Source organism: Pleurodeles waltl, chromosome 9 (assembly GCF_031143425.1).
Source record: "Pleurodeles waltl isolate 20211129_DDA chromosome 9, aPleWal1.hap1.20221129, whole genome shotgun sequence".
Classification (NCBI taxonomy): Eukaryota; Metazoa; Chordata; class Amphibia; order Caudata; family Salamandridae; genus Pleurodeles; species Pleurodeles waltl.
Genome location: NC_090448.1, coordinates 502,550,358 through 502,573,143, shown reverse-complemented (window position 1 = coordinate 502,573,143; position 22,786 = coordinate 502,550,358). Strand labels below are relative to the sequence as shown.

At 49.5% G+C, this 22,786-nt stretch overlaps 1 protein-coding gene across 9 annotated transcripts in view; it reads left to right on the top strand.

Moving 5' to 3' along the window:
- Window positions 1-22,786, top strand: part of SYNE2 (spectrin repeat containing nuclear envelope protein 2) — a 1,823,309-nt gene that overhangs the window by 1,184,596 nt on the left and 615,927 nt on the right. The gene's annotated exons all lie outside the window — the stretch shown is intronic.

The window sequence follows — 22,786 nt, the reverse complement described above, 5'->3', positions numbered from 1 at the left end:
CTATTATCAGCTAGTTCAATTCTCATTTACATAGATCACAGTTTATGCTGTAAAGTTTTAAAACGTCCCAAGCGTGTTACACGTAATGCCCTCTGCTGCTTCACTTCTGAAATTGGGAATGATCTGTCTTTCCTATTTCAAAGAGCTCAATTAATTAAGGCACATTTTAAGCCCTTATTCACCTGACTTTCTGTGGTCCAAACATTTCCTAAAGTACACTGAGATTGATTATCCTTCAGAGTACGTAACCAAGGGACAACATGGCTTCTCTCCTACATTGTCAGTATGTCAGTAATAAGTTCATATCATGTACTTCATTGTCCAAATCAATGTAGTCTATACCGCCTTGTCTAATTCTTCAAATAAGTGCCTTTCCACATGCATCTAATATACTAAGGAAAGATATATCATTTTGCTTTATGACTGGTTGCTGAGAGCCTTAGTTTTAAAATGGGTATATGGGAGAGTTTAGATGAGGGCTTTATGCAGTAATAGAAGTCAAAAGTCATCCATCGTCCATGGCATGCTGTCCTTTCATTTTTCATTGATGTTTCAGTGCATGGCAGTTGTTGTTGTTTTGCTGTTCCTCTTTATTTGAAATAGCAAGTGGCAGCGCTAAGCATAAAAAATGTAAACGCTAGAGACCTCACTGCTATCACCACCCTTTGGTATCTCTGGTTGCTGCATGCTGTCTGCCGCCCATGGACTCTTGCACACCTCACTTCACACCGTGATCTGCATTGCCTCCATCAATAGCAGTTCAGGCTGCAGATCTAGAATTGAGACATTCCATAAATATTTTACACATTCAATCTTCAAGGTAATTTGACCGGCCACAGGCCAGACCAAAGGGAAAGGCAAAGAAGCTCCACATTCTGCACCTTTGCCCTGGACAAGACGGAGAGCGGTGCGGAGGAGGAGTTCCATCAAGTTCATTCCATATCAGCTAATAGAGGCTAAATGAAAAGCCTGAACTGCCGGAAAGCCAGCTTTAACTCCGGTGGGTTCAATAAGGGGATATCCATGGCAGTATTGATTATTGTATTCAAACCCAGCCTCAGACCCAGACCTGGACTTACTCTAAGAAATGCGGACACGAAATTCCACACGGACCCCCTTTCAGGCCAATCAAAGACCTCATAAATCACCAAAGTGCTATAAGGAGAAACCTTTGCACTCCAAAAGACAAGAAATTAGAAGCCACCAAGGACCCAACAAAGAAAGAATGTCCCAGACCCCTGATATATATATAAGGAAGGTGCTCTCCAGATGAAAAAAGCAACACAGGCAAAGGCTCAGCCGCCATGGAGCGCGAGAGCAACCACTGCCGAGTGTTTCGCGCAAGACCCTAAATTGACCCTAAAGTCAGAGTTAGCAAGTCCCACGCAGGAGCTTGAAGTGGGCCCCGGGGGCACGGATAAGCAATCAATCACCCATTCAAAGGCATAGTGGGCTTTCAATGTCTCAAGTGTTGCAGTTTCTCCATCAAACCTAGATTCCATCCTGCTCAACAGGATAGCACAAAGCAGAGGTTCTTCTCTGTTTTCAAAGAAGCCCACTGTTAGAAATGGGGTCCCTATGTGGCAGAGGAATACACCTTTCAAGCAGGGACCACAATCGTAGTCAAGGTAAGTCGCACACAATCCAAATTATCCTGTGCCCACCCTCTGGTAGCTTGTCACTGAGCAGTCAGGCTTAACTTAGAAGCCAACGTGTAAAGTATTTGTGTAATAAATCATACAATAACACAGTGAAAACACCACAAAAAGGAACCACATAGGTTTAGTAACATATAGGATATTTAGCTGGTTAAATTAAGGTCAAAACGATAAAGATTCAATAAGCACAAATTGAGATATCACTTTTGCAAGACTTAAAAGACTCTTAAATCTTAGGAATCAACAGTTGTCTCTTATTTTCACAAAGTACCTGGTTTGCGTAAAAAATAACACACATGGAGACTGCAGAGGAGGAGATGTGTGGAAAAATAGGATGTGCTTCGGAATTTTTGGCACGGCACAGATGTTGCGTCATTTCTTTCCACGCTGCCAAGGGCTTTGCGTCGATTTCCAGTGCGAAGGCTTGGTTTCTCACTGTGTTGCAGGGATCTTTTTGACTCCCGGGGACAATGTGTGGAAATCCTGGGCATGCAGGACAAAGTCACAGGCATTGTGTCGATCCGGTAGGTGAGGCTTCTAATTTTCTGTCACACTGTAGGCACTGCGTCGATTCTTCACTCGGGAAGTCGGGCTGTGTCATTTCGTTTCGGCTGTGCTGCAATTTTCTTTCCGCAAGGCAGGCTGTGCATCGTTTCTGACAGCCTGTGCATTGATTTTCAGCGCACAAGGACTTCCTTGAAGAGATGAAGTCTTTTTGGCCGGGAGACTTTGAATAATAGGAGGCAAGATCAATCCTACTCCTGGAGAGCACTTCTCAACTTCTCAGCAAAGTCAGAGGGCAGTAGGGCAATAGCAGGGCAGCAATCCTTCTCAGCAAAGCAGTCTAGATGAGTCTTTTGGCCAGCCAGGCAGTTCCTCTTGACAGGTTGCAGGTTCAGGTCCAGAAGTGTCTGAATTGGTGGGGTCAGAGACCCAGTTTATATACCCAAAAATGCCTTTGAAATGGGGGAGATTTCAAAGAGTGGTTTTGAAGTGCACAAGGTCCCCTTTCAGTACAGGTCTGTCTGACAGGGTCCCAGTAGGGGGTAATGGCAGTCCATTGTGTGAGGGCAGGCCATTAGCCTTTGAAATGTAAGTGTCAGGCCCACCACTCTCCAAGCCCAGGAAGACCCATTCTTTTTGCGATGAGTGCAGGTGTGACTGAGTATCCTGTGTTTGTGGTTGTCTAGGTGAAATGCACAAGGGAGCTGTCAACCAGCCCAGCCCAGACGTGGATTGGAGACAGGCTGTAAGGCACAGATGGATTTCAAGTGCAGAGAAATGCTCACTTTCTAAAAGTGGCATTTCTAAAATAGTAACATAAAATCCAACCTCACCAATCAGCAGGCTTTTCTATTACCATTCTTGCCATACTAAGTATGACCTTGTTACCCCTTTCTGATCAGAACGTACCCCCTCAAAAAGTATATGAGGGTAAGTCTAATGCTATCCTGTGAAAGAAGCAGGCCTCAGTAGTGGGAAACGAAGTTGTGAGATTTGCCCTACCAGGACATATAGAACACACATGTACATGTACATGTCCTGCCTTTACCTACTTAGCACCCTGCCATATGGGTTACCTAGGGCCTAACTTAGGGGTGACTTATATGTAGGAAAAGGGGAGTTTAAGGTTTGGCAAGTACTTTTAAATGCCAAGTCGAAGTGGCAGGGAAACTGCACACACAGGCCTTGCAATGGCAGGCCTTAGACTTGGTTAAGGGGCTACTTATGTGGGTGGCACAACCAGTGCTACAGACCCACTAGTAGCATTCAATTTACAGGCCCTGGGCACACGTAGTGCACTTTACTATGGACTTACAAGTAAATCAAATATACCAATTGGGTCTGAACCAATGTTACCATGTTTAAGGGAGAGAGCATATGCACTTTAGCACTGGTTAGCAGTGTTAAAGTGCACGGTCCTAAAACCAGCAAAAACAGTGTCATAAAAGTGGAGGGAGGCAGGCAAAAAGTTGGAGGATTACCACCCTAAGGCTGTCAGGTCTAACATGTGTTCCCTCCCCCCCCAGCTGAAAGTGGGGAGAGCTACCCAAACCCTTGGGAGTTCTCATCGCTAAGGTGGAAGTAGCTAGAGAGACCATCAGCAATTGCGTGGCTAGTCCCTGGGCGATGCTCCACCATAAAGTCCATCCGCTGTAGAAAAATGTACCACCTCAAGAGTTTAGGATTTTCACCCCTCATCTGCATGAGCCATCTGAGGTGTCTGTCGTCTGTCTGATCCCAGAAGTGAGTCCCAAACAGGTAGGGTCTCAGCTTCTCTAGTGCCCAGACCACAGCAAATGCTTCTCTTTCTATGGCACTCCACCTCTGTTCCCGTGGTAATAGTCTTCTGCTAATAAAGACTACTGGTTGGTCTAGGCCCTCCTCATTCAGCTGTGCTAGAACCGCCCCTATTCCATGCTCTGAAGCGTCTGTCTGCATGATGAACTCCTTTGAGTAGTCAGGGGCCCTGAGCACGGGTGCTGTGCACATGGCTTCCTTCCAGGAATCAAAGGCTTTCTGATAAGCCTCTGTCCAATTCACCAACCTAGGTTGTTTCTTAGATGTGAGTTTTGTTAAGGGGGCCACTATGGTGCCATAGCCCTTAACAAATCTGCAGTAGTACCCAGTGATACCCAAGAAGGCTTTCACCTCTGCCTGGGTTCTAGGTGGTGCCAGGCCTTGACTGTCACAATCTTGGCCTGGAGGGGCTGCACCTTGCCACCACCTACTAGGTGTTCCAAGTACACCATGGAACCCTGCCCATTCTGGCACTTACTGGCCTTGATTGTCAGGCCTGCCTGTTGCAGGGTCTGGAGCACCTCTTGGAGGTGGAGCAGGTGTTCCTCCCAGCTGGAACTGTAGATGGCAATGTTGTCTAAGTAGGCTGCGCAGAACGCATCCTTGCAAGCTAGGACCCCGTTAACCAACCTTTGAAAGGTAGCAGGCATTTTACAATTCAAAGGGAATTACTCTAAACTGGTAATGTCTCTCAGGAGTAGAAAAAGCAGATCTCTCTTTAGCCCCCTCAGTCAAGACAAGAAGATCTGCCAGTACCCTGATGTGAGATCAAAGGTGCTGAGGAATTTGGCAGCGCCTAGCCAGTCTATGAGCTCATCAGCTCGGGGGATGGGGTGAGCGTCTGTCTTTATGACAGAATTGAGACCCCGGTAGTCCACACAAAACCTAAGTTCTGGCTTAGCACCGGGGGGGCCAGCCTTGGGATCCAGCACCACAGAGCTGGACCACGGACTGCTGTACTTCTCAATCACCCCAAGAGCTAGCGTCTTGGCAACATCCTGCTTGATTCTGGCCTTCACTCTGTCTGACAATCTGTAAATTGTATTCTTTACAGGGGGACTGTCTCCCATGTCAATATCATAGACACACAAGTGTGTGAGTCCAGGGGTGAGGGAAAACAGGAGAAGTACTGCTCCAGCAACTGGTAGCAGTCCCCTTGCTGGTCCAGGGTCAGGGAGTCAGAGAGATTGACACCCTCCACTGACCCATCACCTTACTTGGCAGAGAGGAATACAGAGAGAGGTTCACTCTCCTCTTCCACACCCTCATCTGTCACCAGGCGCATGCTGACCTCAGTGTTCTCAAAATGAGGCTTTAGTCGGCTCACATGGAGCACCCTTATGGGGTTCCTAGGGGACTGGAGATCCACTAAGTAAGTGGCCTCCCCTTTACACTCCTTGATTTCAAATGGGCCAGTCCAGCGGTCCTGGAGAGCTCTAGGTTCTACTGGCTACATTACCCAAACCTTGTCTCCAGGCTGAAACTCCACCAGGGTGGCCTTCTGGTCATACCAGCATTTCATGATCTCTTGACTGGCCTCGAGGTTGCTCTTGGCCTTCTTCCAGAAGGGTTGCATCTGGTTGGGGAGGGCTAACGTGTAGCTAATCACATCCTGAGGGAGTGCCTTGGGAGCTTTCTCCCACCCATCTTTTACATTGCTTAAGGGTCCTCTGACAGGGTACCCTTGGAGAAGCTCAAAGGGACTAAAGCCTACCCCCTTTAGGGGCACCTCTCTCTAAGCAAAGAGAAGGCATGGTAAGAGGACGTCCCACTTACACCTCATGGCCTCAGGGAGGCCTTTGATCATGCCTTTCAAGGTCTTGTTGAATCTCTCCACAAGACTATTGGATTGAGGACAATAGGGTGTGGTGAACTTGGAGGTCACCCCACACGCATCCCACATGGACTTCATTTATGCAGACATGAAGTTTGTGCCTCTGTCAGATACAATCTCCTTCGGGAATCCCACATGGGTAAATATCCCCATCAGAGTTCTGGTTACCATCGGTGCAGTCACCGTCCTTAGAGGGATTGCCTCTGGGTAGCGGGTGGCATGGTCCACCAAAACCAGGATAAACATGTTGGCTAGGGCAGTTTTGGTGTCCAGTGGACCAATTACATTGATGCCCACCCTTTCAAAGGGGGAGCCAATGACGGGGAGTGGAATCAGGGGCGTCTTGAGCCTTTTCCCTTTCTTTCCACTTGCCTGGCAAGTAGAATAGGACCTATAGAATGCATCTGAGGCTGTCCGCATTTGGGGCATATAAAAGTGGGTGACAAGCCTGGCAAAGGTCTTGTCTTGCTCTAAATGTCCTGCCAGGGAGATATCATGAGCCAGGCCCAGTAGAAAGCTCTGGTAACACTGGGGGACCACCAGCACATGTGCTGCCCCAGCTTCTGGTACCTTATGCTCACTGTAAAGGAAATCATTCTCCCAGTATATAAGATGATCACCAGAGGCTTCACCTGCTGCATGAGCTGAAGCGTCTTGACTCAAACCCTCAAGAGTGTGGCACTCCTTCTGCGTTTTGCCAAATTCTTTCCTGGTGGGCCCTCCCTCAACATGCCAGCCAGAAAGCAGCTAGGGCAGCAGTGTCCTCACCAGTTGGCTTAGGGGCCTCCTCCTTAGGAGCCCTGTCAATCACCTTGGGAACTTCTGGGACCAGTTTCCCACGCCCCTTGCCCCTCTCATTGGCAGCTGCCTGGGCCATTCTTCCAGGCTCCAGACACCCTTGACTCCTCTCCCGGGCAGTCATGGACCTTGTGGTCATGCAGACCCAATCAGGCAATCCCAACATTTTCAAGTGAAACCTTAGCTCTACTTTCTTCCAAGTAGTGTGCTCAAGGTTGATGCCTAACAAACAATCTACAGGCATGGCAGGACTCACAGCTACTTTTAGAATACCAGAGACCCCCCCCCCCCACTCAAATGGAACCAAAGCTATTGATGGGTAGGTCTCGCGATTGTTGGCGACTATGACTTGGTGGAATGTATTTGGGAGTACCTGCTCTACTGACACCAGCTGACCCCTGACAGTAGTCATGCTGGCTCCTGTGTCACACAGGGCCGCCACCCACTGCCCATTGATGGTGACCCACTGCCTATACTTGGAAGTATTGGCAGGCATGTGGGCTTTTGGCACCATCTCTGCATCCCCCAGGGACACTAGGGTTACCTCTATCTGTTCCCAAAAGCTGACTGGGACTACCTCCTCGCTGAGTGCTACACTAGCCAGCCCAGATGTCTGCCCTCCAGTGGGGGGCTGTGCCCTCTTGGGACACTTGGAGTCGCCCTTAGAGTAACCATACTTGGAGCACTCTGCACAAAGTGGCACAAACCTCCCTGTCCTATGGTCCACAAACCCTTTCTTTTTAGAATCAGAATGGGACTGGTTACCACTATTCCCTTGGGAATTATTTTGGGGACCTTTTGAGAACTCCTTACTTTTAAGTTCGTCTCCCTCCTCTTTCCTCTGGTGGGAACCCTGACCACCTTTGTGAGTGTCCCCCCCAGATATCTTCTTGGACACTCTGGTGCTTGCCCAGACGTCCGTCCTCAGCAAGCTTCCTGTGATCAGTCAGCTTACTATCAATCAGGTGCTGGGGCAACTCTATAAAACAAATACTGAGCAGGGGCGTGGCTTCGGGCGTCAAGATGACGGTCGCACTCTGAGAGTGCTCTGGACCCCTCCGTCATCCGCCCGTAGTTAGAGTGGCCTGACTGAGTTGAGGACGTCGTCTTGACGATCCTTGCGACCCCTGGACCCCTGGGAATCTCCGGCGGCGAGTAACTTCATGAGAGCGGCCCCGTTCCCGAGCCGCGCCCGATCCGTCCGATCCGTCCCTGGAAACAAAATGGCGGCCGGGGCTGATTTCCGCGGCTGAGTCGGGGCCGAACCGACGATCCCTCCCGATGCGGTCGAGCTGGAACGGAGGTGTGGCGGGGTGAGGAAAGAACCCTGGAGGGAGCTGAGGCTGCGCTCCAAACGTGGTCCCCGCGGCATGCAGGAGCAGTGCTGCTGCATCTAGGGGGAGAGAGCGCTGTGTGGGTGGCGCTGCGGCCGTGCGCCGGCTCGAGGACATCGGCCGAGGAGAGCTGAGAGGCTGCGCTGCACCCAGGGGAGACCCCGCGGGCCGGGGCTGGAGCGGCGGAGGGGCGTTTGCGGAGAGGGACTTCCTGGTGTCGTGAGTGATGACAGAGGTGTGCTGAGGGTCCGCGGAATGTGGCGGAGACACCGGGATGGGACGAGGCCTCTCTGAGGATACTGACACGTCCGAATAACCAAAATTGAACGGAAAGACTTGGGGCCACCCTCTCCGGGTTCCCGTTCTGAACGGGCCCACCGCGGACCGCTGCCGCGCCGAGAAACACACCGTGATCCGGCCCAACGAAGGGCATAGGCCTTGAGTGACTTCATGGCGCCGCGGGTGCAGCGTGATCAGCCCTGGGGCCGGTCGAGGCCCTACTGAAGGTAACGGCACGAAGTGACAACAGGGTGGGGGAGGGGAGAGGAGTTAGGGAAGAGGATGCCCTACCCCCCCCTTACCATTTAATACCTAATGGCGGTTAGCGGCTGGGCCGGGATGGAGCCGGACCCATCGTGGAGCCACCGGATGCCAAAGGTGGAGAAGACCACAACTTGGGCCTGAACACCTCTCCCCACGCCCTCTTTATAACTGTGGTAACTACAAACGCGCAGGGGACCTAGGCTGGACTTGAAAGACCGCAAGAAGTGAGCTACCTGACTCCTGTTTCCGATATTGTGATGGGGAGAGACAAGGCGAACAAACAACCCCCACCCTCCCAGCAAAAGATTCACCAGTTCACGACGCCGGCGGGCCAGCGAGGAGAGGGAGACACAGCCAGCGGAGGCCCCGCACCAGACGGAGTGAGTGCCATCCTTCAAGCCATTCAATCATCACAGTCTGCGGTAGAGACTAAGATCGGGGAAGTGCGAGAAGACGTGGGTCTTGTCCGACAGGACCTCAGAAACGCAGTGAACCGGATCACTGAGGTTGAAACTAGAGTCTCCCAGACTGAAAACGACCTAGCCGACCTCAGAAGTAAAGTGGCCCAGCTGCAGACCCGAACCGGCGAGCTTCACCGCCGTGCGGAAGATGCAGAAAACCGGTCAAGACGCAATAACCTGCGTTTCATCGGACTCCCAGAGGGCATAGAAGATGGTGGTGCATCTGAGTTCCTAGAGAAGTGGATTAAAACCTGGATGCCAGAGCAGTCCCTTTCGCCCGGGTTCGCGATCGAAAGAGCACACAGGGCATTGGCTCCTCGCCCCCCTCCAGGCAATCCAATGATTGCGCGCTTCTTCAACTTCAAAGATAGAGACAATATCCTTAAAGAGGCTAGGAGGTTGGAAGATCTTCAATGGGAGAACCATAAAATCCTAATTTTTCCAGACTATACCAGTGAGGTCCAGACCCGCCGCCGGTCGTACGAACACGTTAAGCAGAAACTTAGAGCGATGCAACTTTCATACATGCTCCTCTTCCCCGCGCGGCTCAAGGTCCTCCTGGCCGGGCGTGCGCACTTTTTTGAAACACCTGAAGAGGCTTGGGACTGGCTGACGGAGGAGGGTGTCGGAGCCCGAGGGGGGCCTTCGGGACACTCGGAGAGGGCCCCTCGGGTTGGTCCCCTCGCCCCGGGAGGTCCCCAGAGGAGCCGGAGGCGCACCAGATCCCGGGGAGGGAGACCGAAAGACACAAACACCTTGGAAAATAATGAGGAAATCCGAGACTTTGGCTCACAAACAGAGAGGGAACCCGCGGAACCCTCGGGGTCTCAGACCCCAAACCAATCAATAGATGACAACAACTTGAGCCAGTCCCCGGCCCTTGGTTAATATGACGCATTTGACACCCACTGATGGGAGTCCAAAAGACTTGGGATGTCAGACTTACCTATGCAGACCTTACAAGGGTCACTATAGAAGTTGCCAAGCCTCCCTAGTATATGACACCCGAGACTTGCCAGGCTTTCTCTAATTGTAATTGATCCGACTATATGGAGGGGTCCACCACTCCACCCCAAGGACAGTCCTGCTGGCTGTCTGGTTTTGGTTGGGTATTTGGGCGACAGATGCTTCCGGGGTGGGAGTATGGGGAGGGGGGTGGTTGGGGGGTGGGGTTTTTGAAGTTAGTTTAGATAGGAATAGGAATAAGTTGGTTAGGTCTCTTATTATTTCATTGTTATGTTTGGAATGGTCGCCCCTGGGTCCACAGCCTGACACTCAGCCCTATGTAACACCTACGCAACTCATGCCTGGCACTCATTAACCCAGGTCCTTTCCTGGAACGTAAATGGCCTGTTGGACAAGATCAAGAGGTCAGCAGTATTTAACACTCTCCGCAGGTACTCCCCCTCAGTGGTCCTCTTGCAGGAAACTCACCTCCTTGGGACTAGGTGCCCCATGCTCATGCGGGGAGGATATGACAGAGTATACCACGCGGGCTTCTCCAGGGGCTCTAGAGGGGTAGCCATTTTACTTCATCGCTCTCTGCCTGTGGTGATCACAGCCACGCAGGTCGACCCACAGGGCAGATTTGTTGTGGCCACGGGGACTCTTCATGGAACACCGATAAACTTTATATCTGCATATGCCCCCCCGACGAGACTTGATGCCTTCTTGCACTCGCTCCGCCGAGTGGTTGTGGGACTGCTCCAGGGGACCACCCTGTTGGGAGGGGACTTCAACGCGGTTCTTGATCCCGATTTGGATGTATCCGGCGAGATCACGGCCAGTAGATTAGCCAGGGCTTCGGCTCTGACTGGTTGGACCGAGAGCCTTGGCCTTTGCGAGGTATGGAGAACCTGGCACCCTAGGGATCGTCGGTACACCCACACGTCGGCCGCCCACCAGACGCAATCCAGAATAGATCTGGTATTCATGTCCGCTCTGGACCTCTCAAGCGTCACAGGGACAGAGATACTTCCCCGGTGAGTTTCAGACCACGCACCGGTGCGGGTCCGCCTAGGTGGAGCAGATCCCTCCAGACGCCCGGTATGGCGCCTAAACGCATGGTACCTTCAAGACAAAGACTACACCCAGGAGATCAGAAATCAACTAACCCAATATTTTTATCTGAACCTGGGGTCGGTCCGGTCCCCGGGAACATTATGGGCCGCCTGTAAGGCTACCCTTAGAGGGCATGCCAAGCACCTTCTCCGCTCCCGCGAGCGAGACAGGAACTCCCAGATCTCTGACCTGGAGGCTAGGGCCCTGAGACTGGAACGCCAACAAACGACCTCTTCGTCTGCCACTGCCCTGAGGCAGCTGACTATGGTCAGAGAAGAAATTAAACACATAATGCTAGACTCGGCTAGGTGCATGTGGAGAGCTTCGGTAGCCCGTATATATGGCTGGGGGGATAAAAATGGGAAGCTCCTGCACTGGCTGGCGGCTCGCCCTCTGGCCGGCAGGGTTATACCTGAGATTTTAGAACCCTCGGGCTCCCTCTCCAGGACACCTGCTGAAATTGCACAGAGCTTTGCCTCGTACTATGCCCGCCTCTATGCAATGCACCCCCGCCCTGCCATTGAGAAAGAGACCCCTCTTTTGAATGACGTCACTCTCCCCAGGATCTCCCTGGAGGCAAGAGATAGACTGGATGAAACTATTAGCCTCGCAGAGATCACCAGTGCAATTTCCGGCTTGGCATCGGGCAAAACTCCAGGCCCTGACGGACTCCCGGCAGAGCTATATAACAAATGCAGTGATATACTGGGTCCCCACTTACTCAATATGTATGGAGAAGCCGAGAAACTAGGCCGATTCCCCACCGAGATTGACCAAGCTACGATAGTTGTGATACCAAAAACCCAACCCCCATCGCGGCATTGTTCGGCATACCGACCCATCTCACTTCTGAATATTGAGATCAAAGTGCTTTCCTTGACCCTGGCCTCTAGATTGAAAGAGATAATGCCCACACTAGTGCACCCTGATCAATGTGGCTTTATGCCCACTCGTAGCACCAGGCACTGCATTAGGCGGCTGCATATGGCTCTGGCACATCGCAGGACTCTGTCACACACACCCTTGGCATTACTCTTACTGGACTTTGAAAAAGCCTTTGATACAGTGGATTGGTCCTACCTTGAATTGGTCCTGCAGAAAAATGGACTCGGTCCCAAATTCCGAGGCCTAGTGAGACTCCTGTATTCCAAACCGACAGCTCGAGTCCGGGTGAATGGAGTGGTCTCCGACCTGTTCCCTATTGGCCGCGGAACCCGGCAGGGTTGCCCGCTATCCCCATTGCTCTTCGCATTAATGATAGAGCCTCTTGCGATACTGCTGCGAGGAGATCCCCTGATCGAAGGCTGGTCCTGGCCCGCTTGCGCAGAGGACCGTGTGGCGCTATACGCAGATGATGTCCTCCTATATCTCTCCAACCCGGCTAAAAGTGGCCCCCGCGTGCTAGAGATCCTGAGCCTTTTCGCAGAAGCCTCGGGGTTGATCCTGAATCCCGCCAAGTCCCTGTTGGTCCCCCTACACCGCTCCGGAGACTGTGTGGACTGGCAGCAGAATATTCCAGTGCGAAGAAACAGCTTTAAATACCTGGGAATATTTATTTCACTTCTCCCTGAGTTGACATGGGAACTTAATGTTACACCGTTAACCAGGAAAATTAGAAGCGATCTCCTACACTGGAGGACACTCCCTCTTAACCTGCTTGGTAGAATAGCGCTCTACAAGATGATGATCCTCCCTAGGCTCCTCTATCTCCTGCAAAATTTTCCCCATCCCATTCCTAGGAAATGGTTTGGGGAAATGGACTCATTGGCACGCCAATTTATATGGAGCGGAGCCCGCTCACGGTTAGCACTCAAAACCTGCCAGAGAGATGTGTATGATGGAGGTTTGGGCATGTCTAATATCCATTTCTACCACCTCGCGTCACAAATACTTGTAATTAATGACTGGATGGGGGGTGGGTGGACAGATCCGGCATACCGACTGGAGCTCCAAACGATGGGATACCCACGGATTAGGGACACCCTTTATGGAGGTCCGATCTCTCGAGACATCCCGGACGTGACCAAGGTGGTTCTGCAGGGATGGCGGACGGCTCAAAAATCGACAGGGTGGTGGGGTCGTCTTACCCAACAGACCCCATTGTGGCAGGGGAGGCAATTGTTGGAGGTGGCGGGCCTGGAGGGGTTTCAGAATTGGGATAACATTGGCATCTCCACACTAGGCGATGTCTGAAATGGGTCACACATACAATCCTTCGAAGATCTCCAGAAAAACTTTTCATTAAATAAGACACAGTTCCACAGATACCTCCAGCTCCGACATGCCTTATCAGTACATATCCGAGTGGGAGAAACCATACCCGAGTGCAGCCCCATGGAGGCCAAGGCACTGATGAGGAGCTTGGGCAAGGGGGGTGTTTCCCAGATATATCGCACCCTGGTCTCCGGCACCTCGGGTTCCCTGGGGGTGCTTCGCCAGAGATGGGAGGGGTGGGTGGGCCCCATGGAAGAGGTGGAATGGAGTGAGGCGCTAATGGCCCCGCGTGCCCTGGCGATTGCTACCCGTCTTAGACTGATACAAACTTATTTTTTGCACACAGCATACCTCACACCCGACAAACTACACAGAGCGGGCCTCCGCCCCACTGCGGAGTGCCCCCGCTGCAGAAATCCCACAGCCGACTTCTTTCACATGGTATGGACCTGTCCGGCCATGGTAGCCTATTGGGGAGCTGTCTTGGGGGAGGTTTCTGAGGTGTTGCAGGAGAATATAGAAAGAGAGCCTTTGCCCCTCCTTCTTGGGATCATGGGTGACACCGAACTAAGGAGACCGGATTGAATCTTCCTCGGGGTGGAGTGCTTAGTGGCTAAGAGGGATATAGTGGCAAACTGGAAGGCCAAGAGTGCCCCATTACTGGCTAAATGGAGACGGGGAGTGGATTGGTGCGCACAGAGTGAAAAACTTGTATATGAGGCTAGAGGATGTCCAGATAAATACAATAGGATATGGGGGAAATGGGAGACCGCAATAGGCACCTGAACAACATGTCATCTCTAATATTAGTGCTGTCTGGGATCACAGGTTCGACCAATGTTGGGTGCCCGTTGGCATCGTGTTTTGATGTTTGTATCATGGTTTTCTTTCTTTTGCAAAAATCAATAAAAGTTCTTTATAAAAAAAAAAAATACTGAGCATGTGCTCTCTCGGGATCAACTCCTTATAATCATCTACCCTACTGCCCGCACCCATCCATTCAGTGCCTTACTAGAAACATCAAAAAAGTCTACCCAAGTTTGTGTGGAGAGTTTGGTACTGTCCCTGAATTTCTGGCGATACTTTTCAGGGGTCAGTCCAAACTTGGCATGTAAAATGGCTTTCATGAGCGGGTATGTGTTCTGGTCGTTCTTTTCTAATGTGAGAAGTGTGTCCCTCCAAATTATTGGCATATTTCCACAAGCCCGCCCCCCAGTTGCTCTTCAGGAACACCGTAAGCCCTTAGTGCAACGTCATAGGCATCCAACCATTTGTCAGTGTCATCTCCCTCCACATAACTTGGCAGGGTAAGTCATACACAATCCAGATTATCCTGTGCCCACTCTCTGGAAGCTTGTCACTGAGCAGTCAGGTTTAACTTGGAAGACAATCTGTAAAGTATTTGTGCAATAAATCATGCAGTAACACAGTGAAAACACCACACAGGTTTAGAAACATATAGGATATTTAACTGGTTAAATTAAGGTCAAAACGATAAAGATTCAGTTAGCACAAATTGAGATATCACTTTTGCAAGATTGAAAAGAGTTTTAAATCTTAGAAATCAACATTGTCTCTTGGTTTCACAAAGTACCTGGTTTGTGTCACAAATAACGTGCACGGAGACCACAGGAGGCAATGCATGGAAAAATAGGGAGTGCGTCGGAATTTCCAGCACAATACAGACTTTGCATCATTTATTTCATGCTGCAAGGGGCTTTGCGATGATTTGTGGCGCAAAGGCTTGGTTCCTCACTGTGATGCGGGGATATTTTTGATGCCCAGGAACGATGCGTGGAAATCCTGGATGTGCGGGACAAAGTCACAGGCGATGCGTCGATCTAGTAGGAAATGCATCAAGTTTTCTGTCGCACAGTAGGAGCTGCGTTGATTCCTCGCTCGGGAAGTCGGGCTGCGTCGTTTTGGTTTTGCTGTGCGGTGATTTTCTTGTCGCAAGGCAGGCTGTGCATCATTTCCGGCAGGCTGTGCGTCGATTTTCGACACACAATGAGTTCCTTGAGGAGATGAAGTCTTTTTGGCCCTAAGACTTCAGAAAACAGGAGGCGAGCTCAATCCAAGCCCTTGGAATGCACTTCTCAGCGAAGTATCAGGGCAGCAGGTTAGCAGTCCTTCTCAGCAAAGCAGTCCAGATAAGTCCGTGGGCAGCCAGACAGTTCCTCTTGACAGGTTGCAGGTTCAGGTCCAGAAGTGTCTGAGGGGGTGGGGTCAGGGTTTATATACCCAAAAATGCCTTTAAAGTGGTGGGGGACTTCAAAGAGTGGTTTTGAAGTGTACAAGGTCCCCTTTCAGTACAGGTCTGTCTGCCAGGTCCCAGTAGGAGGATTGGCAGTGCATTGTGTGAGGGCAGGTCACAAGCCTTTGAAATGTAAGTGTCAGACCCCCCACCGTCTCAGCCCAGGAAGACCCATTCAGTATGAAGATAAGTGCAGGTGTGACTGAGTAGCCTGTGTTTGTGGTTGTCTGGGTGCAATATACAAGGGAGCTGTCAACCAGCCCAGCCCAGACATGGATTGCAGACAGGCTGTAAGGCACAGATGGATTTTAAGTGCAGAGAAATGCTAACTTTCTAAACGTGGCATTTCTGAAATAGTAACATAAAATCCAACCTCACCAATAAGCAGGTCTTTCTATTACCATTCTGGCCATTCTAAATATGACCTTGTTACTCCTTTCAGGTCAGAATCCACCACTCAAGCAGTATATGAGTGTAGCCCTAATGTTAGCCTATGAAAGGAGCAGGCCTCTCAGTAGTGTAAAAACGAATTTAGGAGTTTTCCAATACCACGACATATTAAACACACATGTACATGTACTGCCTTTTACCTATATAGCACCCTGCCCTTAGGGGGTGACCTATATGTAGAAAAAGGGGAGTTTAAGGTTTGGCAAGTACTTTAAAATTCCAAGTCGAAGTGGCAGTGAAACTGCACACACAGGTCCTGCAATGGCAGACCTGAGACATTGTTAAGGGGCTACTTATGTAGGTGGCACAACCAGTGCTGCAGTTCCACTAGTAGCATACAATTTACAGGCCCTGGGCACATGTAGTGCACTTTACTAGGCATTACAAGTAAATCAAATATGCCAATTGGGAATGAACCAATGTTACTATGTTTAAGAGAGAGAGCAAATGCACTTTAGCACTGGTTAGCAGTGGTAAAGTGCGCAGAGTCCTAAAACCAGCAAAAACAGTGTCATAAAAGTGGAGGGAAGCAGGCAAAAAGTTGAAGGATTACTACCCTAAGGCTGTCAGGTCTAACACCCCCCTAACAGTGAAGCCAAAGCCCTCATGGAGATTGCTCCAGAGATGGCAGTAACCATCCAGGCAGTTGATAGACTGATTCCACTAAGCCCAGAGATTCTGGTGTTCAAAGGCAAGACCACCAGGGAAAAGGTTAGCAGAAACCCTGAGGGGAGTAGGGGCACATGCTTGCCCCAGGGAAGCCAAGGGTATCTCTTTAACTAGCCAGTCATCCGAACTGACATCCCCACCTCTGCACCTTGAGCCAGGGGACACAAGAGGTAGTAGCTGTATCGAATCCATAGAAGAAGATAGGAGTAAGTCACCCCAGCTATCTGAGTGGCCATCCCCATAAAGCCAGCCATACCAACTAAAGGCGCCAACAACTAAAGGAGACAGAGCCAGCACCAGCGACACAGGAGAAGATGGAGCACTAAAGGCGACAGGCTCAGACAAAGTCTTCATTATCCATCTGAATCTAGCCTGGCAGTCACTGCGGCACTACCAGTTGCCACAGAGAGATGCTCCCTATCCAGCTGTTGTGTGAATTTCTCAAGTAGATGCCTCACTCACCCCCATGTCAGCAAGCAAGCCGCCAGTGAAGGTGGCAAGGAGCAAGATACAATGCCGCAATCAGCAGCAATCGCTAACATTAACAAGACGCTCAAGGTAATGACTCAGGTGGCATACTAACATGCAAACAAGCTGGGAGTACAGATTTCCATCTTACAACTGATTGCCACTTCTATCTCAAGGATAGATGGGAAACTAGATGCCCTAAATTCTCTAATCATCAGAGCACAAGACTCAGTTCAAAAGGAACTTAAGGAAGATTTGTGTGTTTGTGGGCCTATAATCGAAAAACTGACTTCTCTTCCAACAGAAATGGCCTCAGTAATGGGCGACCTTAAAAGGGCACTTATTTACCCAGAGACCGCTAACGACCTGGGCAGCCACCGAATTACCGGGATCTGGGACCTCATCAGCCGCAATCAAACCAGCAGTAACTCCGCATGCAAGAGCCGCAGGTCAGCCTGTGGGCAAATCCAGGTAGAAGTGGGCACATCACAAAAAGCAGAAGCAGGAAGGATAAGTGCAACCACATCCCCGGGAGGTCACCCAGTGGGGGAAGATGTGTCGCTTATGCCTTGCAGCATAGATAATAAGACCATTTTGGCGGAGGGAGTGAAGCCATTTATAAAAAAGGACGAGGCAAAGAATGAATCCATGTCAGCAGAGGATAGGTTATTACCACTGTCAAAGAAAAATAAGAAAGGACTGAGGAAATTAAATAAAAACAAAAATAAGAACAACAGAAGTTCTTCCCTTCTCCAATGGCTAGTAGCACGGCCCACAGAGGTGCCAAATGGCAAGTTGGAAAGTAAACTTTCACAGGAGGCAAATGGCTCAGATGTAGGGGGGCTCAGCCAAAAAGCATCCACAAAAGCAGCCTCAAAGATTATCCATTGCACCTGAAATGCCGGAAACAGATGGAGTTTCAATAAATCCATCAAAGCAAATGTATGAAGGTCAAATGCAGCAACCAAATCATACAAAGCAGAGGCAGGTAATGAGCATGGTCTTCCCTTCAAGGCCCCCAGAAGGACCCCAAAGAATGCAGCCCATGTTAAATACCAAAGGCCAAGGTCCCCAAGGAATCAATAAGGAGGCAGTCACTTAACAACTGCCGCTTCACAAACCATTAGCAACCGGGAATGATGAAACTGCAAGGAACAAGATCTACCATTGAGCATACCCAGCCCTCAAATAGAGTTATAAGGTGGCCAGGAAAACGCAGTGAGTCACCGACCTCGAGTCCTCATTCCCCAGAAACAGAAGTAAAAACCAAAACTGGAAAAGAACAAACAATAATCCTCTAACCAGAATATGTTTCAAGAGGATCATGGAACATAATCAACAGGAGTAATTTTCTGAAACTATGCACAAACATAGCAGGTCTAGCACAAATTCGATCCTCTGACATCGAAGGGGTAGCCTTCCTTCCCGCAGGATGGGGAGAGATCAGTGAGCGCACTGAAACCACCTTCATTAGCTCAAACATTACCCAGGCATTGTGGGAAAGCAAGAGCCAGTTTGAGCAATGGGGCATAAATGTAATTGAGCCCGCAGTTAACAAGTACCCAGTATGTCTTCTGAAGATGGACGTCAGATGAAATAGAGAGGCAGGCCAGAAGGATGACCAGAAAACTAGAAATATGCTGGCCCCTGGGTCACTATTAAAGGGCACCACAAGGGAAGGCTGCATTTGACAAGAGGTCAACAATCACAACAAGGAACTCAAGGGAAGGGCTGCCATCTACAACACAGATGTAGGCCCTAGTAGAGTGGGCATGGCTATCAAGTGCATTACATTCCAATGTTTGGCATTGGACCCCAAAAGGAAAAAAATCCCCTAAAAGCGAACGCATTCATATTAAGCTCATGGAAGGGTTAATTGATTGCACAGCCAAGGACAAAGTAACTGAAGATTTGAAAAAATGCAACATTATTGCTCTTCACGAAACATGGGTAGTAAACACCACCTCCTGACCTGACTTGACTGTATATGAATCCCCTGCAATTGTGTCACCAGTAGGGAGCCATGCGTCAAGTTGTGTGTCAATTTATGTAAAAAATGAGCTGGTGGTAACAACTAAGGTATTAAAAGCAGGGAAGGGGGGTTATATTACCCCACCTGCTGCAAGTGCTCGAGCCCAAGTAAATCCCTCATTGTAGGCAGTATATATCTACACCCCACCAAGTCAAGAAAAGATGCAACCCTGATGCAACTACTCTTGATAATTCTGGACCTTAGCACCTCCCACCTAGATGAGATGTGGATAATCATGGGTGACTTCAACTGAAATTTATTACAAGATAATCTGAACAGCAGGTATGTAGATCTTAACAATAAATTCTGGGATATACAACCACTTAAGGTGCAATAACAAAGGAGCGATAAATAAGGCAGAGAGCTGGCAGGAGAACTAAATCAATTTGGCCTTTTCATATTAAATGGCATAGTAGAACCGGATATCCCAGTGGCCTACACCAATTTCTCTGTCTTTAGAATGGCTACTCTCGACTACATCTCAGTTGTGTTTGGCCCATTTCCACCTGATAAGCAAATTCGTAGTATGTATGACGTTGGCAAGAGATCACGCCATCCTCAGCTATGACATTTCAGTTGGGAAACCGTGCGGCCCAAAAGTAAGCCTCATTGGAAATCAGGACGAGTTAAAATTAAGTAACAGGGTGATGTGGAATATGGATAATCAAGAGGAATATGGAACACGCGTGGACACATTTCTGGAGATGATCTTGAATGAGGAGGGGGCACCTCCCCCACAAATCTTTGGGGGCGCCTGGCATCTTCCCTTAAAGAAATGGATGCCTCGCTTGCAAGAAATACAGGCTACAAGGAGTTACCCCAGCCGATCTCTGCAAGAACTAATCACTGTCAACTAAGGGCCTTAAAACGACAGCTAAATATTGCTCTGAAAAACAAAAGCCAAAATAAAGAGGAGTACTCCCAGATTTCTTCTATAATCAAAATATACAGAAAGGCTCTACACACACACAAAAAGGAGGAAGAAGTAATGAAATGATCTGAGTCATACCAGATCATAAAAGCAAAGGATCAAAGGAAATTTTGGAGATTGATCAACAAAAGTTTTACCCTAAAGCCTCGGGCAGTAGGTGGCAACATCACTCCATCTGATTGGGAATCATGGGCCAGATGTAGGAACCGGTTTGCATGTCGCAACCTGCGCAAAATGCAGTTTGCGACATGCAAAACGCCCATCGCGATGCCGGTTCACATTTTGCGAGTCGGTACCGACTCGCAAAATGTGAATCTGACTCGCAAATAGGAAGGGGTGTTCCCTTCCTATTTGCGACTCGCACCGCGATGTAGAATTGCTTTGAGGACCGCGAAAGCGGTCGTAAAGCAATTCGCAGTTGACACCCACTTGAAGTGGGTGGTAACTCATTCGCAAACGGGAAGGGGTCCCCATGGGACCCCTTCCCCTTTGTGAATGTCGCTGAAAATATTTTTTCAGAGCAGGCAGTGGTCCAATGGACCACTGCCTACTCTGAAAAAATGAAACCAAATGGTTTCATTATTTTTTTGAATTGCAACTCGTTTTCCTTTAAGGAAAACAGGCTGCAATTACAACAATTTTTTTTTTTTTTTATTAAAAAAGCAGTCACAGACATGGAGGTCTGCTGTCTCCAGCAGGCCACCATCCCTGTGAGTGCAGGGACTCGCTATAGACACCTTTTTGCATGCAATTTTGCGAGTCTGGCCCCATATGTTTCTAACCTATATATGGAACAAAAGGAAGCCACCCCCATAAAGGGCAACAATGGAATGTGCTTTGATAGGATGTGGCTCCAGGCTTTAAGACCATTAAAGACCCTGGAAAGGGACCTGACAACAATCAGTGTGGCACAAGTCATAAAGGCAATCAAAGCTATGCTCACTGGTGGAGCCCCTGGCCCAAGCGACATCCAAGCCACAGTATGTAAATGGGCCCCAAGGAGATGGGCCACTGTTATGGCTCCCCTTTATCTGCTGAGGTCAGCAATTCCCGAGTCAAGGCAGGGCTCACTACTGGTGCCCATATATAAAAAGTGGCCCAGGTCAGTCCCTGGGAGTTATATGCTAATTGCACTTTCGCCAGCATCATAAACTCAGAGTTTCAAGCCTGGGCCAAAACCATAAATATAATTCCTCCAAGCCAGACAGGCTTTCAAAGAGGAAGCCATATTGAGGAGAGTCTTTTTCGCTTATCACATCTGAGTGCAGTAACCATGGTCACGAAGGGTAAGGACCTCTATGCCAGCCTTATTGACTTTCAAACAGCCTTCAACAGTGTCTCAAGATCAAGGCTTTGGCATAAACTAAAGGCTTGGGCAATCCCAATCAACTTACTGAATGCTATTATTGCTCTACACAAAGATACATGGGTAAAAATAAAGGTCAAAGCTATAAGGTCCACTACAGCAAAAATTAGGACTGATAAGGGCCTAAAACAAGGATGCAAGTAAATCTTTATTGTTTAGTGTAGGAAGTTGGCTCTGTATGTGCTATTTCAAAGTAAGGAATAGCATGCACAGAGTCCAAGGGTTCCCCTTAGAGGTAAAATAGTGGTAAAAAGCGATAATACTAATGCTCTATTTTGTGGTAGTGTGGTCGAGCAGTAGGCTTATCCAAGGAGCAGTGTTAAGCATTTGTTGTACATACACACAGACAATAAATGAGGTACACACACTCAGAGACAAATCCAGCCAATAGGTTTTGTATAGAAAAATATCTTTTCTTAGTTTATTTTAAGAACCACAGGTTCAAATTTAACATGTAATATCTTGTTTGAAAGGTATTGCAGGTAAGTACATTAGGAACTTTGAATCATTTCAATTGCATGTATACTTTTCAAGTTATTCACAAATAGCTACTTTAAAAGTGGACACTTAGTGCAATTTTCACAGTTCCTGGGGGAGGTAAGTTTTTGTTAGTTTTACCAGGTAAGTAGGACACTTAAAGGGTTCAGTTCTTGGTCCAAGGTAGCCCACCGTTGGGGGTTCAGAGCAACCCCAAAGTTACCACACCAGCAGCTCAGGGCCGGTCAGGTGCAGAGTTCAAAGTGGTGCCCAAAACGCATAGGCTAGAATGGAGAGAAGGGGGTGCCCCGGTTCCGGTCTGCTTGCAGGTAAGTACCCGCGTCTTCGGAGGGCAGACCAGGGGGGTTTTGTAGGGCACCGGGGGGGACACAAGCCCACACAGAAATTTCACCCTCAGCGGCGCGGGGGCGGCCGGGTGCAGTGTTAAAACAAGCGTCGGGTTCGCAATGTAAGTCAATGAGAGATCGAGGGTTCTCTTCAGCGCTGCAGGCAGGCAAGGGGGGGCTTCCTCGGGGAAACCTCCACTTGGGCAAGGGAGAGGGCCTCCTGGGGGTCACTAATGCAGTGAAAGTCCGGTCCTTCAGGTCCTGGGGGCTGCGGGTGCAGGGTCTTTTCCAGGCGTCGGGACTTAGGTTTCAGAGAGTCGCGGTCAGGGGAAGCCTCGGGATTCCCTCTGCAGGCGGCGCTGTGGGGGCTCAGGGGGGACAGGTTTTGGTACTCACAGTCGTAGAGTAGTCCGGGGGTCCTCCCTGAGGTGTTGGTTCTCCACCAGCCGAGTCGGGATCGCCGGGTGCAGTGTTGCAAATCTCACGCTTCTTGCGGGGAGATTGCAGGGTTCTTTAAAGCTGCTCCTTTGGATAAAGTTGCAGTCTTTTTGGAGCAGGTCCGCTGTCCTCGGGAGTTTCTTGTCGTCG